Source organism: Colobus angolensis, unplaced genomic scaffold, assembly GCF_000951035.1.
Source record: "Colobus angolensis palliatus isolate OR3802 unplaced genomic scaffold, Cang.pa_1.0 Scaffold12, whole genome shotgun sequence".
Taxonomy (NCBI): domain Eukaryota; kingdom Metazoa; phylum Chordata; class Mammalia; order Primates; family Cercopithecidae; genus Colobus; species Colobus angolensis.
This window is the reverse complement of record NW_012113141.1, coordinates 12667694-12690726: the sequence shown is the minus strand read 5'-3', so window position 1 is coordinate 12690726 and position 23033 is coordinate 12667694. Positions and strand designations below refer to the sequence as shown.

The 23033-nt window shown below is 54.9% G+C and overlaps 1 protein-coding gene across 1 annotated transcript in view; it reads right to left on the bottom strand.

Annotated features, from left to right (window-relative positions):
* Window positions 1-23033, bottom strand: part of ZMIZ1 (zinc finger, MIZ-type containing 1) — a 200991-nt gene that overhangs the window by 169654 nt on the left and 8304 nt on the right. Inside the window, exon 2 of the mRNA XM_011928944.1 lies at window positions 10593-10687. The gene's annotated coding sequence lies outside the window, so the exon portion shown is untranslated. The remainder of the gene's footprint in view (window positions 1-10592; window positions 10688-23033) is intronic.

Sequence of the window (23033 nt, the reverse complement as noted above, 5' to 3'; positions counted from 1 at the left end):
CGGGGTGGGGCAAAGGTGGTGTCTGGGCAGGGCTTCCTGTTGGGTGGGCGGGTGGCCACTCGCCGAGGCCTAGTGACCTGCACGGCTGCGGCCCGGGGCCAGGCCGGAGTTGGGTTTCGCCTCATCCCTGGCTCGAGCCCAGGCCACCCTGAGCCCCATCCTCCAGGCCCGCCCTGGCTTCCTGTCCCACTGGCCCCACCCAGCCCAGGGGAGAGGGAGGGCCGAGGAAGCCTCCTCAGAAGCACCAGTGTTTTCTGTGGGCTGGAGTGGGAAGGCCACGCTGGCCTGCTTAGTGGCATTTGGCCTCTTCCCTCTACGCCTCCCACCATTCCTTTTCCAGCGTGAGGCCTCCACAAAAGTGCCGCTGGGTTTTCTTCCCAGAAGGGCACACTTCAGACACAGCTGAGCAGGGGCCCCTGATCGAATCCCCGCCTTTCCCACTCAGCGGACAGCAGTGTCCCCTGGGAGAAGTCATGCCCAAGAGACCAGGCTGAGAGGAAAAGTGAAGCAAGGCCAAGTCCAGGCTTCGAATGCAGAACTTCCTGGAGGTCGAGCTCCTGCAGGAGGCATGCCACCCCACGAGGCCACGCAGCCCGACATGACAACGTGATGTTAACCACAGGCACAGCGCCTAGAGAAAGACCCCTTCACCCGACCCTGGCTTGGCATGCCTGAACCTTTGAAGTGTCTGGAGGAGTCCGGGTGGGAGGGGAGCTTGGCCCACGGGTTGCAGGGCTACCCACGGCCTCCAGGTGAACCCAGCCCATTCCCTGTGGCCTCAGGCACTGGAGGCTTACCTGTCCACAGGCTGGGGGTATGGTGGGAGGGCAGAAGTTGGCAGCCCGACCCAGTGAGGGCAGAGATCTGAACAGAGGCCCTCAGCCCTCTCCAGCCCCCTCTCCTTCCCATTCATGCTCTCCCAGGGCACAGGCTCTGGGAGGCAGCTGCCCCCAAGGCTGCCTGGCCAACAGGGACTCAGAAAGCAAATAGGCCAGAGAGCAAGGAAGACTCTTCCAGCTGGCCGAGGGCCCACCAGGGACAAAAGCCTCTTGGCTTAGTGTTGGGGAGGAACACAAATGGGAGGGGGTGTGGGCCTGCCTGGGGCCTGGCCTTGCTTGAGATTACCCCAGGGGCAGCGACAGAGACAGAGACAGGGACAGAGCAGGGATCCAGGTCTCCTGCCTATACCAAAGGCAGCCCAAGGGCCTCGTCATGAAGCAAGCCCACGGCAGCCCCTCCTGGCCCTGGGAGCCCCTAAGTGGTGAGAAGGTGGGTCAGCCCAGCTTAGGCAGGAACTGACTTTAGCCACACCCTGGCCGTGAGCACAGGACACTGATGACTTGTCCAGATTACCCCAATCAAACAGGCCCTGGCGGGGCCGTGTGCAGACCCAGCTTGATGCTCTGCCTGCAGGGAGGAAAGCCCGGAGGGACTCAATCGGAAATTGCCAAAGGCCTAAAGTCTGTGGCCCTAAGACAAGCAGGGTGGAAGACAGAAGTCAGCGTCAGCCTGGTGGGAGGCCAGCACCCAATGTCCCAGGAGGAGCTACAGGACAGCAGTAGGAAGCCTCACGACCTCAGAGATACGCAAGTTGAGGCTGGTGACGTACAGGCCTAGGCAGCATTCTGGGATGCTGACCCAGCAGCTTTACAACCACCCCTGCCCAGAATCCACATTCAGTTGTAAGTGGCATGATGGCGGACCCGCGTCACCCTCAGCCCTGGCCACCCAGCTCTACCCCTTTTCTGAACAGGCGTTTCCCAGAACAGCCTGAGCACACGAGCCTGTGGGACTCTTCCAGGTTGAATACCCTAGATCTCATCACAACAGAGACAAGGTGTGATGATGCTCTGCGTGGCCCTGATGCCAGCTCTCTACACCCCCTTGTCTCAGGCACCTGGTGGGCTCTGCCATGGGCCTATCCTGGGGAAGTATGCCTAAGCTTCCTCAGAACCCGGGGAAGCCTGTGGGGTCAGCCATGCCCTGCTCCCTAGCCAAGAGCCAGCTCTCTCCTAGGCCTCACCTGGGCCTGGCCCTGGGCCCACCCTAGAATGTTGCTGGATTCCAGTTCAGCAGTGATCACGCAGGGTGAAGGATGTATCTTTTGTGGAGCGCGGGCCTTGTACAGACTTGAGTGCCAGGAAATGTTTGTCAAAGGAAGGAAGGAGGGAAGAAGCAGGGAGGAGGGAGACAAACAGACACATGAATGCAGGTGGGCTCTCAGAAGCATGGCCCCAAAAAGCCACCACAGCCCTCCTCCTCCAGGCCCCTGGGGACGGTGTCATCTATGCAAGACACAGTATGCAGGATGACAAACCTCGATGAAGGCCCGGGTAGGCCCCACTCTGCAGCTGCCACTTCCCCTAGTGCTCTGCTGCCCATGTGGGCTAGGAGAAGTCCCCCAGGTGTCCGAGCCCAGGGCCTCTGTGTTCTGCCCACATGCACACATTTGCTCTGGAAGCCCAGGGTCTGGCTCACACCTCCCTAGAGGAAGGGGACACTCTCCCTGGCTAGAAACACCTGCTTGGTCCATGAGAGGCTCAGTGGTGCCTCTCACTGCTCTTCCTGAGTTCTGCAACAATGCAGGGGTTGCATCCTCCTGGAATGGCAGTGGGGTGGGAAATGGCCAGCTAATGACAAGATCAACAGAGGTTTTGCAATGAAAGGTGATACTGCCCATCCAATGGGAAGAAAATATATCACAGAGGTGAGGGTTTGACGAAGGTTGCAGAAGGTCTGTGTTCTGACAACCCTTATCCCTGCCCAGCCCAGGTCCTGGCACACAGTAGGTGCTAATAAATCAGTGGCCTGATGGATGCACGTGGGAGGCCTGGCTTCCACACTCCTGCCACAGAGGTCAGGGCTCTAACGCACACTCCAGGGGCCATACACACGGTGGCTGTGCCCATGTGTGCCCCTTTCTCTGGCGAGGACTCTGCCTTTCTGGGCTCCCACTGGTCAGAAGGTGTCCACCCTCTCCATTTAAGGCTGGGAGGGTTCTCTGTTATCAAGCTCTGTGCCTTTTCTTGACAAGTGGGTTGGGGCGGGGAGGTCAGAGGTCCAGGGAGGGCAGAGGATCAGAGCAAGGCCATTCCCCAGCTCAGGCCTCCCCATACCATATTCTGAGGCCCAAGAGCTCTGGGACCCAGTTCAGGGCTCCCTGATGCCCATGGCGATCCTCACTGCCACCACCCACACCAAGGCGGCCCTTCTCCCTGGCTCTGTGTCACGGCCTCCTGGCTGCAGCTGGCCTGAACTGCTTACTTGGACAAATAGGGAGAGAAAGCAGCCACGTGATGGCTAAGGTTTCCTTGACCAGGGACAGAGATACACACACACACACACACGTACACTACACACATGTACACTACACACACGCACAGCCACTTGTGGGTCAGGTGGTCATGTGGCCCAGGCTCCTGTGTCTCTGAAGGACAAGTGACCGGCTGCCCTTCTTCGCCCAGAAGAATGCCCTCCCCCAGTGCTTGCTTTCTGCTTCCTGGATGTGCCAGGGGCTTACAGGGTGGGAAGCCCAGCAGAGTGGGGGAGGAAGCAGGAGCAGAGGGAGGGGGCAGAGCACCCGCCCAGCCCCAGCCCCGCCTCTGTCTGGTGTTTTCCTTCCGCCCTCCCCAGCCAGAGGGCAGATGTCTGCTGGGAAACTGTGGCTGCCCAGCCATTCTCTGACTACAGGGACAATCCCCAAACTCAGGGAGAATCCCAAAGCCCAACGTTGGGGCCACACAGGAGGGAAGCAGAGACTCAGAGAGAAGTCCCTGTGATCAATGGCAGAGCTGCCAACATGCTGCACCTGGACCAGCGGTTTTGTAGCTGGAGTCCATGGTATATTATAGCCTTTGGGGCGTCTAGGGGGTGAGGGAGGGTAGAAAAAGCGGGTGTCTAGTCCGACTCAGCAGGAGCAGCTCTGCCTTTGGTCTGTTGCTCGGGAAAGGTCTGTGGGCCAGAGTCTTGAGGACTTTTCCAACACTGGGGATCTGTACCTCCACTACTACCCCAGGGTGGCAGGCTTGTCCTCACAGCCTGAGATGGTCCCACTAAAAGGGAAGGAGGCCACATCTCTTGATAGGCAGAGCTGAGACCCTGCTGTAGGGGAGGAAGGCTGAGGGGTGGAGAGTGGGGAGAGGGAGATGCCAGCTCTATGGGCGTCTGCAGCCAGCTCCCACCCTGCCCTGGCCTCAGGCCTGACCCCCAGGACTCCAGAGACTCACTGCAGATGCATCTCAGGAAGGCCACAAAAAATGAAAGGCATGGCCAAGAGTTCCCAAATAAAAGCTAATTCCTGGGCTGGGTGTGGTGGCTCACACCTATAATCCCAGCACGTTGAGAGGCTGGGGCGGGAGGAGTTTGAGACCAGCCTGGACAACACAGTGAGACCTTGTCTCTAATAAAAATTTTAAAACTTAGCCAGGCATGGTGGAATGCATCTGTAGTCCCAGGTATTGAGAAGGCTGAGTGGGAGGTTCAGCTGAGCCTGGGAGGTTAAGGCTGCAGTGAGCCACTGCACTCCACCCTGGGTGACAGAGCAAGACCCTGTCTCTTAAGAAAGAAAAAGGCTAATTCTGGCTAAGCCCCTCCCTCCACTAAAGCCCTTCACATACGTTATCTCACTGACTCCTCACAATAACTCTATGACTCTGTGTTCTTCGCCAATCCCCCACCCCACCGTCTCAGGGCTGCACAGGACTGGGCAGCCCCCAGCCCAGCACACCTCTCAGGCTCTGTCTTTGGCGGGCACTCAGTCCAGAATGCAGCCTAGGGAAGGGCTCTACTGTGGAGGCAGGTAAAATTATCACCCCATTTTACAGACGCAGCACAGAAATCAATGTGAACTAACCTGAAGGTCACACAGTTAACGAGGGGTGGGGTGGGATTTGAACCCGGACACCCCAACCCTAGAGTCTGTGTTGTTCGCCAGTCCCCCACCCCACCATCTCAGGGCTGCACAGGGCTCCTCTGGTGGTCCCAGCCCCCAGCCCAGCACACCTCTCAAGCTCTGTCGCCCGCACTCCCGAATGCAGCCTCGGGAAAGGCTGTACTGTGGATTAGGCGGGAGAGAAGACCTCAGGAGAGGAGGAGCACTGGGATGGAAAGGTGAGCGGAGGAGGCAGGAGAGAAAGTCTTGGCAATGGAGAAAGACACAGAAAGGCAGGAAGAGTGAGAGGCAAGGCATGAGCGGAATAGAGAGAAGGAAGGAAGAAACAGAAATAAGATACGGAGAAGGAAGATAGATACAGAAACAGGGAGAGGGGGAAAGAGGGCAAGAAGGAGGGAGGAGGGAAGACAAAGAAGAAAACAGAAGGGGAAGAAGGTGCAGCTGGGCAAGAGGAAGAAAGAAGGAAGGAGGAAAGCGGGAGACAGATAGAGGGATGGCGAGGAGGTGTGAAATGAGCCACCGAGAAGGCCGAAGGGGATGAAGAAGCCAGGAGCCACGGAGACAGACACACAGCAGAGAGGAGGTCAGGGCCTTGGAAAACTGAGAGGCAGACGGAAAGCAAGCCCGCCCACCGAACACTGAATACCTAACAGGAGATGACAAATCAAATGGGAATTACTGCGGTAAAAACATAATTAGAAACTTGATTGAAGTTAAACAGAATTTACATAACACTGCAAATTAACTTTACACGGAAACTATTCACTGGGAAGGCAATGAAAAGGCATTTCATTAGTAATCTATATTTAAACAATAGGCACAATGGAGCCTTCTGATGAGGAGCTTGGTGCCTTCCACTGGAGCCGGTGCCAAAGACTGCAGGAAGACCAAGCACAGTGGGTACTCCAGGCGGAAGTGGGCAGGGGCCAGCGGGATCCCTGTGCCTGCTTGTGGGGTGGGGTGGGGACACAAACAAGCCAGGTGAGCTTCTGGTGCCAGTTCTGTCCTTAACTTGCTGTGTGCCCCTAGGCAAGTGTTTTACCTTCTCTGGGCCTCAGTTTCCTCACCTGCAAAATGAGGACAGTGGAGAGGCAGTCTATAAGCCTGGATAATCTAAGACAGTCTGGGAGATGGTAGAGGGTTATAAGAGCATGGGTTCTGGAGTTAGATGGACGCCGTTCCTGTCCCTTGTGAGCTATGGCATCATACAAGAATTTTCCTCTCTAACCCTGTTTTACCCATCAGTTCAATGGAGGTAAGTCCAGTCCAGTCCCACCTGATATCACCAAAGCAGTACAAGGATTTAGGGAGAGAATGGGTAGGGACCGGCTTAAGGAAAAGTGAGTCTAAAGGCATGGGATTACTCGTCCCCTCCACCGGGCACACTAATGAGATTACCCAAAGCCTCCTGCCATGGCCCTGCCACGGAGCCATGCATCATCAGAGCAGCTGCTGCTGCTGTCCTAGTCCCCGATGCAGAGCTGGAGGGACATCTGCCCCTGATTCTTTCCCAAGGGAGAGGAGGTCCACAAGTCCCTGCCTGGCTCCATTCAATTCTCAGCCTGGAAAAGTCTCCTGAGCCTCCTCTCACGTCTCAGTCATGTCAGACCGCACTCACTCTGCAGACGTGCTGGACTATGCTCCTGCGGCTCCTTCACCTGGACACACTCTTCTCTCCACCCCACCCCCCAGCCCCCATCGCACCTTGCACACCTACCCGGCCTCTGGCCTTGTTCAGGGCAACTATACTGTATGCAGCCGTTCCTGACCAAGCCAAGGCCGTTCTCTCTGCTGGGCACCTGCAGTGCTCACTGTTATGCTGGAAGGTGTGTGTTCTTTACCTGTCCCCCCACCACCCCATCTGGACTGCCAGTTCTCAGCGTAGAAACCCTCCACTGTCATCTCTGTACACCCTGACTCGAGCCCTTCTTTTGGCACAACACAGGTACTTAGAAAACCCTGGTTGACCTCAGAGTGGTCAAGGGAGGCTTCCTGGAGAAGGTGGGACTAGGGCTGTATGCTGACAGGGGAGAGCACCTGACAAGACCTACAACTCTGTTGTGGAGGGAGGGGTGACTGGGCCTAGGATCAAACCTCAGCCAGAGCAGAGGGATAGCTCAGAAACTCCTGGGTCTGTTTCCAGGGTCTCAGGGTGCCCTCTCTTGTGAACTGCAGTACAGGGCAGCTGCAGCGCCCCAAGCTGAAATTCTAAGTCAGGCTCAGGTTTCTGAGCACCAAAAAGGTACATCCAGGAGCCAAGGGAGAGATGGAGTGGTGGGGAGCTCCTGGAAGTTCGGGAGCACACCTGTTCCTCAGGATCCTACCCAGCCCAGGGCCTGGCCTAGAGGGGGCACTGCTGATGTTTGCAGTAGAGGCTGAGAAAGAGAGAGACAGAGATGGAGAAAGAATGAAGTGATACAACACTGACACGCATGTACATGATTGCCCACCAAAGGCAGAGAGCTCCCTCCCCTAACCGGGAGCAGGCGCTCCGACACACACTCGTGGCCTGGGAAGGTTCACGTCTTTTAGGATAAAAGATTCACACGATGCTCAACAGGGAGCTGCTGAGTGCCTCTTCCCCATGGGCAGCACGTGAGCTGCCACCTGGAGCTTCGTGTTTTTGGACAAGGGGGAGGAGCCCCAGAAAGCAGGAAGGAGGTCCGTAGTGCTAGCTGAAGAAAGTGCAAAAGTGGACAGACATCAGGGCGAGACGCTCAGCCGGGGTCAGGGAGTGCCGGCCAGGGTGACAGGGAGGGCCTGGGCATGCGCTCGCCCACAGTGCCTAGCTCCTGTGTGGCCAAGTGTGGGCAGTAAGGTGGTGTGGTCTCTCCTCCCTCTCCATCAGCCCTCTCCAAATATGGCTGGTTCACTGAGGCCTCTGAGCCTTTGTGTAGGCTGTTCCCACTGCAGCATACAAAGTCCTTTCCACGCACTGCCCAGCAGAGTCTTGCTTGTCCACTCAGAGCCTGCTTTCTGTTCCCCTCCCTGGCTGCACCTTCTCCAGCTCCTCTGCAGACCCCTTCTCCACCCTCACTCCCCAAAGGGCTGGGTGCCCCGTGACTCACACTCAGGCTCCTGACCCTCTCAAGCGCCGCACACTTCTCAAGTGATCTCATCCGCCTCACGACTTGCAACACCATCAATCCACGACAACTCCCAAATTTATATCTCTAGTCCGGGACCTCTCTCTGCCTTTCAGACTCATATATCCAGCTGCCCACTCAATCTTTCCACTTGAATGTCTCAAAGGCATCTCAAATCCAATGTGTCTGAAACAGAACTCCTCAGCTTCACGCAGCCCTCCCCGGCCACTGACCCTGGCTGAGCAAATAACCACCTCCCTTCTACCACTGGCTCCTGTCCCAAACCCAAGGGCCTCCCTTGACTGTCCCCATCTTTTTAAATCCCCCACCTCTAATCCACTAGCGAGCCTGCCTTCAGCCTTCAATGGCTTCCCACCTCTTCCTCCACTACCCCTCTGTCCCCGTTCCCATCACCTCTACCTGGATGTGGGCAACAGTTTCCCACCTATCTCTCTGTTCCACGCTTGTCCGCCTACACAAGTGGGTCCTCCATGATCTCTCTGACTTCACCTCGTATCCTGACATCCTCCCGGCCACACTGGATTACTTGTATTTCTTTGAACAGGTCAGGTACACCCCTGCAGACTCCCTGGCTGCATTCAGGTATCTGTTAAATGGCCAACTTAACAGAAGCCTTTCTTGGGCCAGGTGGAGTGGTTCACACTTGTAATCCCAGAACTTTGGGAGGCTGAGGCGGGTGGATCACTTAAGTCCAGGAGTTCGAGACCAGTCTGGGCAACATGGCGAAACCCCATCTCTACTAAAAGTACACAAATTAGCCAGGCATGGTGCTGTGTGCCTGTAGTCCCAGCTACTCAGGAGGCTGAGGTGGGAGAATCACTTCAGCTTGGGAGGTCGAGTTACAGTGACAGAGTGAGAGCCTGTCTCAAAAAAAAAAAAAAAAAAAAAAAAGAAGAAGCTTTCCTTGCCTTGTGAAAGAATACTTTACACTGTAGACTCTGTGCTCTTACCTGGCCAAATTTGTCTTCTTCAAACTTAGCATCCCTGATCCATTCACTTTTTAGGTATTTGTTGTCCATGCCTCCTCATGAGAGTACAAGTGCCACAAGGGCAGGGAGTTTTGTCTGCTTTATTCCCTGCTATAGCTCCGAAACTTAAAGAGTTCCTGACAGACTTTCTCGGTAAACACCTGGGGAATGAATGCACGAGCAATGCCGCCTCCTCCTCCCCGAATGTCTGCCTGCAGAATCAGCCATGTCCTCCCACCCCCCTCCCCTGTGTAGTCATGGTCACCACACAGGCTTTGAGCACTGCCTTATGGAACTCAGTCTGGCTCTGGGATCTGAGTCGGACTCCATCGCACACCACACCCTCTCAGGGCAGGGCTAGATTGGCTCCGTCTTCAAAACCCACCCCTGGGCAACAAAGTGAGACCCTGTTTCCACAAAAATTTAAAAATCAGCTGGGTATGGCGGTACATGCCTGTGGTCCCAGCTACATCGGAGGCTAAGGTGGGAGAATTGCTTGAGCCTCGGAAGGTCGAGGCTGCAGTGAATCACGTTCATGTTGCTGCACTCCAACCTGGGTGACAGAATGAGACCCTGCCTAAAAAAACAAAAACAAAAACAAAAACAAAAACCTCAACCCCTAATGCAGGCCTGGCCTGGTGTGGGAGTCCGTGAATATTTGATGAGTGAATCAAAGAGTAAACAGATGGGTGGATGAACAGCTGAGTGGATGAGGGGAATGGGTGGGTAAGTAGGTGGATGGAAGGATGGATGGGTGGTGGAGAGATGAATGGGTGGATGAGTGTGGATGGACAAAAAGAAAGAGGGATGGATGGAGAGATGGAGAGGTAAGTGGATGGATGACGGGTGGATGGAGGGATGGGACTCACAGGCACACAATACAGACTAGTGGTTGCTTGGCCTCAAAAGCAGAACTTCTCTTGAGAGGATGAGTACAGTATGGTCAAAGTAAAAGCACAGAAGCTGGAATGGCAAATAGGATGAAGCCAAGTTGCTCTGACCGCTGTGGTGCGGCCAGAGCTCACTGTGTGATCCCTGGCAGGCACCATTAACTTCCCTGTGCTTTGTTCTCGTGGTCTGAAAATGCAGATAATAATTCTTGCCCAGAGCTGACAGGGAGAACTTTGGAATTTTGAATGCTGCCACAAAGGAGACCACAGCCACATCCCCAGCGGAGCACATCTCCAGCCAGGTCTGCTCTGGAAAATCCTCTCTTCTCAAGCCCCACATGGCACTGTGGACCTCACAGCCTTAGAATCCCACATCCACAAGGGCTGGGACCCCTGGCTACAGTCCTCGAGTTCCAACTGAGCCAGGCTGCTAAATGGCTCAACCAAGTCAGACATAACTGACTCACAGACTCCTTGAAAACTGAGGTAAGTGTAGGACCTGAGCCCGGTGCCCCATTTTGGAGACAGACAAACTGACACCCAGAAGGCTTTTCTGGCAGTATGAGCACCACACAAGGAGTTACAGAGGGGCCCTGCAGCCAGGCCCAGGAAAGGCAGGGAGAAGCAGCTGAAAACCCTCAGCTCTGGTCCAGCCACAGCACTTCCAGATTGCTAGAGCTTGCCCCTGGCCAGGCTTAGGTGATGGTATGGTCTGGGCATCAGGGGCTGGTGTTACCTTTCGGGGTATGGCAGCTCAGTGAAAACAGCAGCTCCTCTCCTCACACCCCTTGCAGCATTGGTCCGACACCAATGGGCCTCCTCCTCTTCCTCCTGGGTACATAGGGGAGAGATGGGACGTGTGTGAGAGCAGGCCAGTGTGCAGACAGCCGTCCACTCCCCTCCCACCTCTGTCCCTGCCGCCGAGCTAATCTCAGTGGCCTCTTGGGCCACTTAAGCACACCCCGGGATGCCTGATTTATCAGAGTTGGCTGTGTCTTCTCCGCCCAGCCGCACTCCAACCAGCAAGCCAATTCCTTCTAGTGGGATTTCGAAAACTATATAAATATAAGTTTTATTTCTTCCGGGACTGGGGACTTTGTGCTGTCTTTTTCTTCTTAGCAAGAAAAGCAGAACAGCATCACTTTCCTGTGCAGCCCCCAGGCAGGGTGACAGGGAGAAGCTGTCGGGGGTATTTTTAGCCGGGTGTACAAAGCCCTTACCGTGGCCTCCTCTCTGCGCCGTGCCTGGCTTCGGGGAATTATCTCACACGGCCGGCCGGCAGCCACTTCCAAAGCCACTCTGTGACCCCTGCCTGAATTCTTTCCTCATTATGAATTGCTCACCAGATCCCTGACCAACACTTGGAGCCATTTTATGTGTGTACGCACCTCCTCGGGAAAACCAGCTCACTCCCTCGCCCCCCTACGAGGTTCAGGGCGGCCTGTTTTGCTTATCACTGGGAGAGGGGGCCCAGATGCAGAGTTTAAAGCAGGAAAGAGCCCTGGTGATGACTTAGATTGTGCTCCCCCAACTTCAGCTCTTCCTCCATGCTCTTTAGGATTCTTGGTCTGAGCTGAGTTCTACCTGCGTGATGACTTAATTTAATGTTCACCTTCTACTCACTTTTTTTTAAGCCCCAATAAATCTGGCCTTGTCCAAAGCAATCATGCCCTTGAAATAATTGATTTGATAGGCTAGTTATATATTTCTGATACACTTTAATAAACTGTAACTAGGAAAACAAAAATATATGTCCCTTTGGGTAATATCTAATTCTAGAATCTTGCTGTAGATTACCAGTTACGTGGGCCAAGCTTTGGCAAACTCCCTACTGTCTATCAACCCTTATGTTGTGCAGAAGGAGAGGGAAAGGCATGGAGGAGGGGCGGGCTGGTTGGTGGAGCCCAGGAACTGGTCAGCGTATCAGGCCAAGGAATGTAAGGGGTCAGAGCTATGGTGTGCTGCAGCCTTTAGTACTGTCTCTCTTTCTAGCACTGGGCGAGACCATTTTTGGCCCCACACTTGAACTAGGCTGGGAGGATCTAGGTGGATGAGCACGAGGCATCTTGGGGACGAGGTGTCCCAAAGGAGGACCAGGCCAAGGCCCAGGGCCCCAAATGGTGTCTTTCCCAGCATTCTCTTTGGCCTCTAGTTCACTCTGTCCCTCCCATCAGGCTCCTTTTGGCTGGGTGGGTCATCCACAGGGGCCAGAAGGCGAATCCCCTCTCTAGGTATAGGTAGATCTGGAAGCACAGAACATGCCCCTGAGCCCTACAACCTGTGTTCTTGGCGCTCTGACCCTGTGGGCTCCTGGGGGCCTTGCACTGCCTCTGGGCCTCTGCCTCCTTGTGTGTGCTTTGAGAGGAGGCTGGCAATAGTGGGCACCCAGCAGCACTGGGGCCTCACTGCTGCTCTCCGTCCTCTCCCACTCTGCCCACAGGTTGGAGACCCTGGCTGGGCCCCTGGCCTGGTGCCCGCTGCCTGCCCCTCCCGCTGAGAACAGGATGTGGGTGTCAGGAGGTGAAGGAGAGTGTGGGGGTCGGGATGGGGAGTGGCTTCGGGACGGGACTTCCTGAAGCCAGATCGGTTTACCACAGTCAGTTGGGTCCAGGACCGCACAGCTGTGAGTTATAAATGTCCCTGTCAGAGCCTGGGCTGAGAGGCCCTGCTGCCAGCAGAGGCGCCAGGGCCCACAATGCCCACCCTGGGAGCCTCCCCAGCCAAGGGCCCCTCCTCTCGGAGGTCCTCCCCCAGGGTCCAGCCCTCATGACCTCTGGGCTCTCCGGCCTCCTCTTGGAGAGAGATGGGTCTCGTACAGACTTCCACTGCTCACCCCTTGCCCTTCCAGGTGCAAATCTTGTGGTCCCAGTTACCGGGAGCGCTCCCAGAGGGCTGAGACCATTCTGGGTCTGCACCCGGCAGGAACCTGAAGCTTGGCGCACAGCCAGTCACTCAACGACCGCTATAGGGGTGACAGTTCCAACTCACCAGCCCCGCTTCCTACGGCCCCACCCGCCACTGCCTGCCCACCAGGGCACACACCGATGGTGAGTGGGAAGGGAGAGGGGCTCGGCCTGCCACACCTGGTCCGTGGTGAGTGGGGGCAGCAGGGCTGGTCACCAAGTCTCTGGGCACAGGGCTCTGTGTCCTGCATATGCAGGGAAGACTCCTTCAGAGACTTTCCGTGAGAGACCCATTTTCCTTTGTCTGCCCCCTCAGGGCTCCCTCCATCTGGGGTGTGAAGTGTAGACCACAGCTCAGAGACCAGCCTGCACATAACACCGCTGTCCATAGGGTGAGAAGACAGGTCCCTGGGACCCTAAGGCTGGGCCATCCTGCGAGGGCCACCGAGGTGGGCAGCACAGGGCTGGGCCACAGAAATACAATTATAGTAACAGAAACAATCAGGAATGGCTCAGGCTGCAGGGCCTGAGGCTTATACAATCTTGGAGGCCTTGTTTTAAAAATGATTCAAAATTACAAATATATATTTAGAATCAGAAAAGAAATCACAACAAATTTCTAGAATCTTAGGAATTCATGTCCCTTTCTCATGTGGCCCCTGTTTTAACAGTTTACCAGAAATACTTATATAGAAACGTTCCTGTTTGCAAACTGCTGCCCTTCCAACCTAGAACACTCTATAGCTCCCAGCAATTCCCAGGCTTCACCAAGGCTGTGCACAGGAGAGGCCAGGATGCCTCATCTTCATGTGCTTCCCTGTAAGCCTCCCTCTAACCATAGTAAGAGTGATGAAATGGATAGTGATATTTAACCTTTAGCTGTACTGTTCTAAGCACTTTATGTAAATTAATCCATTTAATCTTACCACAACCTATGAGGTAGGTATTGTACCCATTTTTAACAGATGAGGAAACAGACAGGTTAAGAAACCAGTCCAAGGTCACACAACCAAGACGTGAAGCCAGACAGCCTTGCACGGATGCCATTGCCCGCCCTTCACCACTTCTCTCCACCTCCCTCAACAGGCCAGAAGGGTCTCCTTCCCCGAGAGGCTTCAACAGCAGCAGCAACCTAGGGCTGACACTGAGTAGGCCTCCTTCTGATGAAATCATTCATTCATTCTACACAGACGCACTGAGCACTCAGCACGTCCCAACATCTAGGCAGGAAACAGAAGCCTCCTGCTTACCTCACTCTGCTCAAGGCAGGGCTGGGGTCCTCCCCACAGGCAGAAGTGGGCACCGTCTTGACTTCCTGGGACAGGCTGGGGAAGCCTAGAGAAGGGCTGGGCCTGCCCCAAGGAGACCCTGGAGGATGGGGAGAGGGGGAAGGTTTGCCAAAGGTCACATGGCCTGTTGTCCAATTCTCTCATTTTACGGATAAGAAAAGGTGGCCTGGAAAGGAGTGACTTCCTGAGGGTCCCCTGAGAGTGGTGACCCTATATGAGTTCTGAGACTATGCTTCTGGAGGGGCGGGGCAGGTCCTGGAGGGCTGGGGTGGCCAAGGCCAGGCCTGGGGGAGGAGGCAGGTGCCTTTTGGCCCCTAGGAGCAGTGCCTTTGTCTTCTCTCTTTGTTTTCCCTCTGCCCTCAGCCCCAGTGGCCTTCCAGGCTTCCCCTGATTGTGTACAGGGTGATAAAGGGCTGATGAGCGGGAGATCTCTGGCGGCACAGACACAGTGGCGGCCGAGGGGGCCCCTGGAACTGGGCTCACTGCCGGCTGTACTGAGTCTTCCTCTGAGGGACACTTTGCACATGACTCTCAGAACCCTTTCAGCACGACTGTCTCCATCTTACAGAGGAGGAGACTGAAGCTCCGGGAAGCAGCAGCCAGGTCTGGAACCCTGGTCCTTGGACCCCAAAGCCTTGGGGATCTCCAATGGGCCACACTGACCCTGACCCTTAGCTCTCTGGCCACCCAGACAACACCTGGTCTTGTCAAAGCTGTTATCCCTTTAACTCGGGAACTGGGCATTTTCAGATTGGCCAGGAAGAAAGAGAGCAGGGGCCAGTCAGTGTCTTACCTCGCAATGTCAGGGAAAACAGGTGCACCGCATGCCCACGTGAAATGACACACTCGCAACTGGTGGCTTGGTGGGAAATGGGGTAGTGTCCAACCTCCTGGCCTCCCCCAACAGAGTCCCAATGAAACTACCTCTGAGGGGACAAACGACTGCTCTCTTGTGGGCTACTTCTGACCAACTGCAGGGCTGGGAAGAGAAGGGCACAATATTAGGGCACCTTCTGCCCAGTCATGGCATGGGGCAGTGGTGGCTGCAGACCTGGCCCACCCTGCCCCAGGTCACTGCTGACCCTGACCTCAACTGCCTGGCCTTCTGACCTGGTCTTCTCAGACCCTCCTCAAGTTATCAAATAACCCACCTTCAGTTATTAGGTACTGTAAGCCGTGTCCATGTTCCATCTTAATTCTTTATGTACTTAAAAATGTATTGACCAGGTGCAGTAGCTCATGCCTGTAATCCTAGCACTTTGGGAGACCAAGGTGGGCAGATCACCTGAGGTCAGGAGTTCGAGACCAGCCTGACCAACATGATGAAACCACTTCTCTATCAAAAATACAAAATTAGCTGGGTGTGGTGGCGCATGCCTGTCACACCACCTACTCAGGAGGCTGAGACAGGAGAATCACTTGAACCTGGGAGGTGGAGGTTGCAGTGAGCCAAGATAGCACCAGCCTGGGCAACAAGAGCGAAACTCCATCTCAAAAACAAAAACAAACAAACAAAACAGTATTTAACTATTTAAATAACTTTAAACCAATTACTTTTTTTTTACTTAGCCTCATCAAAAACACTATGATCTGTGAAATCATGGGTTTGATGTACTAATTATATTTTTTTCCTTAGTTACGTGAACATACACACATAATGTTAAAATTTGAAATTCACATGTGTCCGGATAGCCCACGGAGGGCAGGGCCAGTCCCGGGGAAGTCTCGATCCAGGCTGGGAGAAAGCCTTGCTAAGTGTGGTCAGGGTGCCGTGGAGCAGAGCCCAGGGCTTCCCAGGGAAGTAGAAGGAGGTGGAGGTTTTCAGAAGGGCACACAGAGGGTTCGGTTTGGGCCATGGGCTAAGTGCCCGTTTCCTCCGCATGGGTTGGAGTTCGGTCCTCATAGTTCTTCAGCAGCAGATGCAGCCACCTCCCTGCAAATTCATCCTGACAATAGTATATTACAGTGGGATGGGCACTGGAGTCCAGTCTAGAATAGCAGTCTGACTCTGTCCCTGGTCACTGTTTTGCTGGGAGGTGCTAGGCCTCTCTGGGTCTCAGTTTCTCCATCTATACAGAAGCAGTGAGTGAGCCAGAGGTTCCTCCCAGCTCCACCAATCAGACTGCAGCACCTTCCACCTACCCTGCCCCAAGCCCCAGTGGCGTATGGTGCTCCTGGTGACCCTGGGCTTCATATAGGCCCTTGAACCCCCCCAGGTGGGCCTCCCTTGACTCCTTCCTCCCACATCTGATCAGGGGCCTCAAGTGGTGTCTGGGGTGCAAATGGGAGACAGGGCCATCCTGTGTGACAGCTATAAAATCCGATAATCAGCTAATCACCAGCAAATTAGCATCCCATCTTTACATAGAACAAATATAGTATTTACGTAAAAGTTGTTAGGAGTTTCTCTCTTTTTAATTAGCAGAAATAAATGCAAAATGAATGGTAATTAGGCAGCTGATGGATTCGGTAGTACAATTATGCCTGCGGCAGTGCCCCAGTCCTTAAACACTGCATGCTCCAAGGAATCAGAGGAGCCTATTTATATGATTTATTTATAAAACAAAGTTAACAGGAACAGAGGGGCGAGGTCTGGGCACTGCTGGAGGAGGGGTCTTGGCTGCAGAGGCAAGGCCCTGGGAAGAGAGGGAGCTTCAGTGTCCAAGGAATATGGGGAGGAGGTTGCTTAGTGTTGAGCTATGAAAATGCACTACCAAGGCCCCCATATGTCTATTTCAGGCCAGGCATGCGTTGCTGGGAATGGCCTCCCTGGCAGGAAGCAGGCTAGGGTGGTGTGAGGGGCTGGGAGCAGCTGTTTTTATACTCTTGTATCTTTCTCTTCCCTGGTCCCCACTTCTCTCTTCTTTGCTGGCCCTATACTTTCACTGAGCACTTCTCTGTGCTGTACCCCTGAGGTGCAGAGGGAAGGGAATATTCTTCCTTTCCTCCCTGAACTCGGGAGAAACCAGATCCAGGAATAATGGAGGCCAACACAGTGGGAATAATTTCCAGACCAGCAGAGCACCCAATGCTGTGAGAGTACACAGGCAGGAGCTCAGAGGAAGCAGTCCCCAGGAAGAGGCACAAATTGGGTTTTGAAGGATGCACAGGAGTTTTCTGAGAAGGTGGGAAGTAGCCAAAGGACCTGCATGTGAAAAGGCAGGGAGGCAGGAAACAGCATCATGTGACTGCAGGAAAAGAGTGTACCGGAGGTGGGCGCTGGAGAAGCAAGTAGGGTCTTGGATGCCATTCTAAGGGCTTGGACGTTATCCTAGAGGCTGTGGAAAGGTCTGAATCAAGGAAGTGGACAGCCTCTTTCCACCAACAGTTCTTGTCTTAGCTTCCCCTCCCCCACCCCAGAGCCAGCGAGGGGGCCAGGTCGACAGGCCATTAAGAGGCAGCTGGTCCAGCTCATCGGAGCAGGAGGCTAACCTGATTACAGGGACAGGAGGTCTGTCTGCGTGGGAGGGAAGGAGGAAGGGAGAAAAAAGGGAAGTGGGGCCTGCTGAGCCACCCCTGGGTGTCCGAGGTGAGGGGCCTGTCTTCCCTAGAACATAGTCCCTGGCCCTGCCCCCACTCCACTGCCTCTCCAAGCCTGAGGGAGGGGAGAGAGCACTGTCTGTGTGGCCTCATCGCCTTCTTCCAGACCCAAACCCCAGCTCACCACTGCTTTGTGCTGTGACCTTGAAGAGCCATTTCCAATTCTGGGCCACACATTCTAGTCTCCAAAACAAAGGCTTGAATTAGAATAGGGGAGAGGCAGCAGATTTGGCCCCCAGTCCCATCCCATGTAGTATACTTTTACGGGCATGGGTTGTCCAAACTTTTAGGAATTTAGGTGGGGCAGGCACTCTCCAGAATGCCACAGTCCTTGCTGCTCCCTCCTGCCTCACTCCAGCCTAACACACAGGCTTATGTGGTCTGCTGCAGGCAGCAGCTGAGTGGAGACACCTGCCTGAGGACCTGAGCTCAGACAGACAGAAAGCCGGGTCAAAAAGGCTGGTGATCAGAGTAGTTTCCCTGCCATGTATTACCCTTGCAGGAGGAGACATGGGAGCCGCTGCTGCATTCAGGACTTGGAGTGGACAAGCAGCCCTTCCCTCTCTCCAGTGACTACCCTGACTCAGTCTGCCGGCCTCTAAATGGGAACAATATTACCTGCCCACCCAAACCCCGGGGTCATAAGAGAGCTCAGAGAAGCCCACGCACGTGGCAGTGATCTGAAAGTCAAAGCCCTGGGTAGTGGTTTAACCGTGACTTTGAACACTGCAGGTTCTGAAGGATTTCACAAAGGGCAGTTTTGCACTCCCCAGCGCAGACAGCTCTCAAACCTCCGGAGCCTCCCTTTAAAACAGCAGTGCTCAAAGGTCTTTCAGCAGCCCCAGCAAGGTCTAGAAATGGTGTCTGAGCTGCTATCTGCCATCACTCTCAGGAACGCGCTCTGAACTTGTAAGGGAAGACAAAGATCACACCGCACCACTTCTCTGCTCTGTAAGTTGCGCTCCTGCCTTTGGCCAAAATCAATACGAATCTCCACTATGATTGTTCCACCAGAATAGGGCCGGGCCCTTGCGATGACATTCCCGCCCTGGCCGGCACGGAGGATCTCCCTTTATCACACGACTTCAGCCCCAACTCAAGGGGCAGTGGAGTGTGGGGTGGGGGTGGGGTCCTGCATGAGGGGGACAGCACAGGGGAGAAGCAGAGGGGGCCATGCAGAGCTGCTCTAAGTGCCTCTCCAAAGACAAGCCTGGTGCTATTCATCAACTGGTTTTCAGGGCTGTGAGAAATCAATGGCATTTGTGCTGCAAACTCATCATTAGGACAGGAAAAACTCTGCAATGGAATTGATTTGTTTAAATATAATAACACAATTTAACAGAGAACTGTGGGGGTGGGGAAGGGACCGAGGCAAACAAAACAGGCAAGACAGCTCAGAGAACAGGGAGATGAACCCCCTGAGAAACCTTCCAGTGTGGCTGCTGAGCCCCAGTGTCACCCCCACCTGTCCCCAAGCCCCCGCCACTGAGGAAGCCCGAGTGGGCACATGCTGTTCCCCTGCACAAAGCAGCTCAGGACTGGCCTCAGAAATGTCCTCAGTGGGCTGTGGATGGGCCCAGAGGCCTGGCTGGTCACTGCTGCATTGTTCTTGGAGGTGACTTTGCTTGGTGAGTATCGGTTCAACCCAACAAATTCTTATTAGGCATCCACTGTGGTCCAAGCACCTGTGCAGGGCTGTAGGGGACACGGGAAGAATTCCTGGCCATAGCCTGAAGGCATTCCATGGCGATGGGGTGGATTAGGCCAGAATGCGAGGCTAGGGCAGGCTGGCTTCCTGGGGTCTCCGGAGATGTCAGGCGGGGGTACGGTGGGATGCCAGGGCAGGAGGAAGACAGAGAGAGAACAGTCCGGGCAAAAATGCACGGACCCTTCAAAGAACTAAGAGGGCCCCATTTGGAAGACAGTGCTCATTTCATAGATACAGTACCTGCCTGATGATGACGGATGGGAGCTCACTTTATTGACCCTTAAAATGTTCTGGGACCCTGCGAACACTTTATAAGTGTCACTTCATTGAATCCCACTATCCTGTGAAGGAGGGAACATTAATACCCACATTTCACAAATGATGTCATTGAAGCACCGAGAGGTTAAGTGACTGCCCAAGGTCACACGGTTAGTCAGTGACAGAGCCGGAATCGGACCCTCATATTATGACCCCAGCGCCTATGTACCAACCATGGCGCTTTCCTGCCATCACCGGACCTTGGCCGATGTGCTGGGGAGACAGATAACTCCTGCCCTCTGGGAGCTGGGGCATGAGATCCACTGGGCAACTGCATGGCGGCAGCTCAAGGGGGAGTCTGAGAAGGGCACGGAGGGGGCACTGCATCCATTTGGCACCTGGCTGCAGCTCTGCTGCAGGCTCAGCCCTGCATACCGGGTAGGGTTGGAGTGTTGACTGGACAGCGCTCGGCCTGGCGCTCAGGGTGTCCCCAGACCCTTCACATGACCTTGGGGTCGGAGGGTGAAGGGCACAAGCAGGCTGATATCAGAGAAGGCCTGGGTAGCTCTGGGCAATCTTTCTGAGCTCAGGAAGGGCCTTAATGTCAGCCTCAAAATTCTGACTTTATGCATGGTGATGGGGGAAGCCAGAGACAGCTGGGAAGGGCTCAGGGATTCAGAAGCAGGAAGATGGTCCCCAGCAGGGCTGGGATGGTGAGAGGGTCACAGATCCAGAGACGGCTAAGGGGGCCTAATTGACTGTTGGAGGTGGGGGTCAGGGAAAGTGAGGTGTCAAGGATGACCCACACTTCTCCCCGCAGCCCTCTGGGGGCTTGGAGGCCCAGCTTTGCTGAGCCAGCAGCTGCCTGCATCAATACGAATTGACCCAGAGCCCACGGAGCACTGCACCCCTCCCCCAGGAAGCCCTGACTTGGGGGAGGGTACTGCAGGCCAGCAGGCCACCACCAACTCCGCTCTGTCCCCCTGCTGACCTTTCTCTTTTGTCAGCAGTGCACTCCATCAATGCACCGGAAGGGCCAGTGCGATCCCTCCCAACTGCCCAGGCCAGGGCTGGGGGCAGGGGCTCGCTCTGCCCTCCCTCTTTCAAGGAAGAGGTTTCCTGAACGTCTCTGGAAAGCTGGCAGCAAAGCCACCAAAGCCCTCAGTGCAAATGGAGAGACTGAAGCCTGGTGAGGGGCAGCTCAGAGCCCACCAGACAACTGCAGTCACAGCCTTGAGCAAAGAGCCCACCAGGCATGAGTCATGCCCCTCCTGCTGGCAGAGGGGAGGGAAGAGAGGAAGCCGGAGAGGAGACTGGAGCCAGGCCTTGGGGGATGGGCAGGCACAATCTGGCTGGGGGAGGGGTCTATGAGTTGTGGAAAGGGGCCAAGCAACTGCACCAGCAAGCCTCTAAGCCAAGGAGAGGATCCTGTGGGCTTTGGAGTGGGGCCAGTGGACTCAGGCAGGCCTTGGGTGGTCAACCATCCTGTTTTGCCCACAAGTGACAGGTTTCTGGGACACAGAACTTTCCATGCTAGAACCAGGCAATCTGGACGGCCACCCTAGTGGGGCTGATGCTGGTTTTCAGTTCAATCACTCTCTGCGTCTCAGTTTCCTCATCTGGAACGTAGAGCTTATAACAGTACCTTGTATACGGTTGCTGGGAGGTGGGGGAGAGTGACATTAAATAATGTATGTAAAGTGCTTAGCATCCGGCACAGCATCTGATAAAAATCATTAAGCAAACGGCAGGTGGCCGCTGTTACTACTCCCAACTGCTAGACTATTCTTACTACCATGAGTACCAGCTAACACATACCAAGTGCTTGCCCTGCACCAGACTTTCTAAGTACCATGCATATATTGCTAATCTAATCCTTACAATACTTAACGGGGAAGGAAGTATTATCATCCCCATTTTCAGACGAGGAAATTGAGCTGTGGATGGGTTAAGCATGCCCAGGCTCTCACACCTGCCAAGCACAGAGCCCTGAAAACCACTTCTTTTTCCACTGGAATGACCCCAAAGCCCGGGTAATGTAGGCCAATGTCAAAATGGTTCTGGTCACACTGACCCAGGGCAAGAAATGAACAAACATGCAGGCCACTCTGGAGGTGCCCTGGGGATGGGCAAGCATCCCCCGTTTTCAGGGAGACCGAGTCCCTAATCCTCAGCCTGGGTCTTCAAGACCTTCCCCTTCTGGTCCAATCAATCTAATTTATTTGGGTTCCAGGGTCTATTTACACAGCAAGAGAAAGGAACGCCTCACGATGTGCACGCGCCTCCTCCTGGCCCCAGGCACTCCGCTCTTGGTCAGGCATGTTTTGCCCACTGCAATTCATTCTGCAACAACACTGCAAGGTCAGATTCATGCCCATTTCCGAGATGAGAAGAGAGAGGCTTGGAAATGTGCTATGGTATGGTGCAGGGAGAGGTGAGTATTAGAAAACTCCAAGGAGGGGCAGAGACCCCTCTCTTAGAGCCCAGGGTAAACTCTGGCAGCTCAAAGAAGGCACCCAAGCACCCAGGGGTGGAGTAGTCAACCTGGACAGGTACTGCACCCAGGGAGAAAAGGGGGAGGGAGACCTGAGGCAGGAGCCCATCACCCTGCTGCCTGGAGGGGAGGGAGGTCTTGCAGAGACCCCTCTTCAGACTTGGAAGCTGAGCATGCAATGCCTCCTGCCCCAATCCCTAGGAAGTTCTCAGCACAAGGACCGCATGCTTGCAAAGCAATTAGCTTCCAGCACCCAGGAAAAAGGTCGCTGAGGGTGCAGGCAGGCGCTGGCTGAGCAGGGGCCCTGGGAAGCTGGGCCCAGTTATTTTTAGCATCTCAATTCAAGAGGGAGGAGGCCCTCCTTCCCACCAGGTAAATGTCAGCGCCACTGGCAGCCACGGCCAATTAAAGCAGCTGGAGCCAAAGAGGGAAGACAGAGACTGGTGGCCTCTCCTGCTGGCCCCCAGCAGCTCCTGCAAAGGGCCTGCTCCCAACTCACCTGCCTCATGGCCCTGAACAGGAAACACTGGCTCAGTCCAAAAAGCCTGACCAGGGGCCTGACTGGAGTCCTGGCTGGGCCGTGTGACCCTGGTCAAGTCTCATGCCTTCTCTTTTCTGACTCTAGTTCCCTCTCTGGAAAACGCCACCGCCCCCCCTCCGCCCACTTGATGTTATGAGGGTGACATGAGTCAGGGGTTGTGAGGATAAGAGAAGCTTGCCACCCCCTGCTGTGGGGCAGCCGCTTTATTATTCCAGAAAAGAATGGACTTCCCGAGCAGGAACCTGGGCCATCCTGAGCTGACGGGGCCTGAGCTGGCCGCTGTACAAACTGCTGGGGGGATTTGCGCAATCCCAGGAACTTGGAGTCCAAGAAGCCCATGGCTGGTGCTCTGCTGATAGGAGAGGCATGAGACAGAGGCCGCTGCAGGTCAGTGGAGGCTCTGCAAACACAGACCGGGCCGAGCCTAAGGCTACGGCGAGGGGC